The following is a 3,569-nucleotide window of genomic DNA, read 5'->3' as shown; positions in this document are numbered from 1 at the left end:
ACTCTTTTAACCCATATAGAGACTTCTTTAACTTGCATACCAGTTCTTTCTCACCCTTTGTTGCAAAGCCTTCAGGTTGCTTCATGTAGATTTCCTCTTCCAAATCCCCATGAATAAATGTTGTCTTCACATCCATCTATTCTACCTCAAAATCAAAAGTAGCAGCAACAGATAAAAGTAATCTAATAGAAGTTACCTAGGCAACAGGAGAAAAAATATCACCAAAATCAATTCCCGGCACCTGGGAATAACCTTTTCCTACCAACCGACCTTTGCATTTCTTCACTTTTCCTTCTGAATTTGTCTTCCTTTTGAACACCCATTTACTTCCAATGGGTTTCCTTCCAGCCAGCAACTCCACCAGATCCCAAGCCTCATTTTTGTGCAAAGATGTCATTTCATCAACCATGGCCTCTTTCCAAAGTTTTCCATCCTCTAAATCTACTGCTTCCTTCACAGTTCTGGGATCATCGTCAGTAATAGATAAAGAAAAATTTGAACATAAAGCAGATGGACTATACCTTTCAGGCTGCCTTCTTTCTTGAACTGATCTTCTCACAACCGGAGTTTGTGGCTCTTCATCTTCTGATTCCTCCTCTGCTGTAGAGTCTGATTCTTCCTCCTTTAGCTCAAACTCTATCTTCTCAGGTTCCTTTCATTGGAATTCATGTTTAATAACATCTTTCACCTCTCTGAACACCACATCTCAGTTGTACACAACCTTCCGGTGATTGGGTTGCAAAGCTTATAAGCCTTTAAACCATCCTTATACCCAATAAATATGCACTTTTCAGATTTACTATCCATCTTGGTTCGTTTCTCCTTTGGAACATGTACATATGCATCACATCTAAATACCCTCAGATGTGAAAGAGAGGGTTTCTTACCAGTCCATACCTCTTGTGGAGTCTTATCCTCCAATGCTGATGAAGGTGACCTGTTGACTAGGTAACATGCAGTATCCACCGCCTCTGCCCAGAATTCCTGTCCTAACTCGGCACCACTGAGCATGATTCTTGCTCTTTCCATCAATGTCTTATTCATTCTTTCTACAACTCCATTTTGCTGAGGTGTATATGGAGCAGTATTCTACCATGCTATACCACACTTCTTAGAGAATTCTTCAAATTCCTTACTGCAAAACTCTCCACCATTATCTATCCTCAACACCTTTATCTTCTTCTTTGTCTGGTTTTCCACCAGAGCCTTAAATTCTTTAAACCTGTCAAAGACTTCAAATTTTTTTAAAGAAATATATCCATGTATTCCTTGAGAAGTCATCTATAAATGATACATAGTACACAAACTTACCCAGTGATGGAACCTTCATAGGTCCAAACACATCACTGTGCACAAGCTCTAATATATGTTTCGCCCTCTTACTACTAGAGGGGAAACTCACCTAATTCTACTTCCCATAGACACAATTTTCACAGAAATTAAAATCCAAAGAGTTATTACTCATACCTTTTACCATACCTTTACCATGAAGTATCTGAAGGCCCTTTTCTCCAATATTCCCACGCCTTTGATGCCACAGCATGACATTCTCTCCAGAGACCACTAGATTTTCTGCTCCACTTTCAGGAACCACAGAACTATTGCACCCATCAATAACAGTGATACCTTGCAACTTGTACAGAGTTCCAATCTGAACTCCCCGCATCAATACCAGTGCTCCCTGAACCATCTTGCAGGTATCCTTCTCGAACACTATTTTTACACCTGCATCATCCAGCTTACTAACAGAAATCAGATTTTTGGCTAATGCAGGAATATGTAGAACACCTAGAAGCATTCTAACCCTTCCACCTTGCAAATTCAACTTTACTTTTCCATGACCAATGATTCTATCCTTCCTCTCATCCCCCAAGAAGACATCACCACCATCATATTTCTCATATTCGCAGAACCACTCTCTATTGGGAGTGAAGTGAAAGGATGCACCTGAGTCAATCAACTATGCCTCGTGATTTACATGTGTACTTGAAGAAGTCAAGTACACATCCCCATCTTCATCTAAGGTGGTTTTTGCCTCTGCAGAAGGGGCCTCATCAGATCCCTTTCCTTTTTTACAAGCTTTAGATTTACAGTCTCTTTTGTAGTGCCCTTCCTTTCCACATTTCCATCACACCACCTTTACCGGTTTTCCTGGAGATATAGATCTCCCTTTAGATTTAGATCTCCCACTCGATGACTTATTTTTGTTTCTGTTCTAGGTCCGCCCTCATACAGATAAGGCATCACCATTTTGTCTCTCCATATTTTTCCATCTCATCTCCTCCATCAGAAAGAATGAGAGTATTTCATGAAAATGCAAGGCAGTTACATTGCTACCTATTGCAATAACCAAACTATCCCACGAATTTGGTAGAGAACACAACAAACTGATGCACTTATCTTCATCTGAAATTTTAATATCAACAGATGCTAACTGACTTACCACAGTATTAAGCATTCAGATACTCTATCACCGAGTCTCCACCTTTCATCCTCGGGTTATACAGCTTTTTCCGCAGGAACGGTTTATTCACGAGAGACTTAGATTGGTACAAAGTCCCTAAACTAGGGTTTCTCTAAATTTATCTTCCTTTGATTTCTTAAACAAAAATGATTATGTTCCAATTTAATAAATTTCTAAAACTTCCACCAAAAAATTCAAACCCAATTCAACGTTTTCTATATCCTTTTTAATTCGGAATTTCAGAGAAAAAAAAATTTCCTTCTTCCCCCTTTTTGTTTTAATACACCCTACTCATCCTCGGTTCAGAAATTTCGCTACTCAAAAAAAAAAACTTTGTTTCTACTATAACGTTTTCTACTTGGACAATGGCTCTCTGAATTCTGATGCTACCTGGACATTTTCTTTAAAAATTATAGACTTCAAATAGTGGCTCTCTACTTGCAATCTTCACAATGGGCTCGGTGACTGCCTCTACAGCTCTCAAAGTTTATATTTTTTTTTCTTTCGGCAAACTTCACACATAGATTACAAAGTTCTTTCAGACAGACCAGATCTTCCCTCTGGCATCAAAACTTCAAGACTTCAACAATCGACCTTTCTTCACGACAAGCACACAACAGTGTCAGACTTCAACAATCGAGGATAGATGACCCTTCAAGAAAAATTGACTTCCTCACTAGCAAAAACGGTGGATCTTTCGAGCAGCTCGATTCTTTCCCCACAACTAGCAGCCCTCTTCCTCAACAACAGCAACACAACTCTTTTTTATGTGGTTTTATGCCTCACACACTTTCTTGATGAAGGCGGGATGGCTTCTTTATTAAACGACGTGGTCTGCTCCTTTCCTCTTCACAACGTCGGCAGGGGCAGCATCATCATTTCTCTCTATAATAACAACGTTTCTCACAACAAATCAACAACTCTCAACTTGCTCCAATACCAATTGTTGGCCCACACAGTTAATTAACCAAGAATTATATAAATGAAATTAAATGAAACTTAATGCAAAGGCACAAGTAAAAACACAGTTTTAAGTGGTAAAACTTTAACAGGGTGTTAATGAAACATCTACCGGCAATGGATTGGATTTTCTATTAAATCAACA

Source organism: Pinus tabuliformis, chromosome 1_2 (genome assembly GCF_031772625.1).
Source record: "Pinus tabuliformis cultivar Carrire ecotype Pingquan chromosome 1_2, CPIR1, whole genome shotgun sequence".
Lineage (NCBI taxonomy): Eukaryota > Viridiplantae > Streptophyta > Pinopsida > Pinales > Pinaceae > Pinus > Pinus tabuliformis.
Note: the sequence above shows the minus strand (reverse complement) of the source record.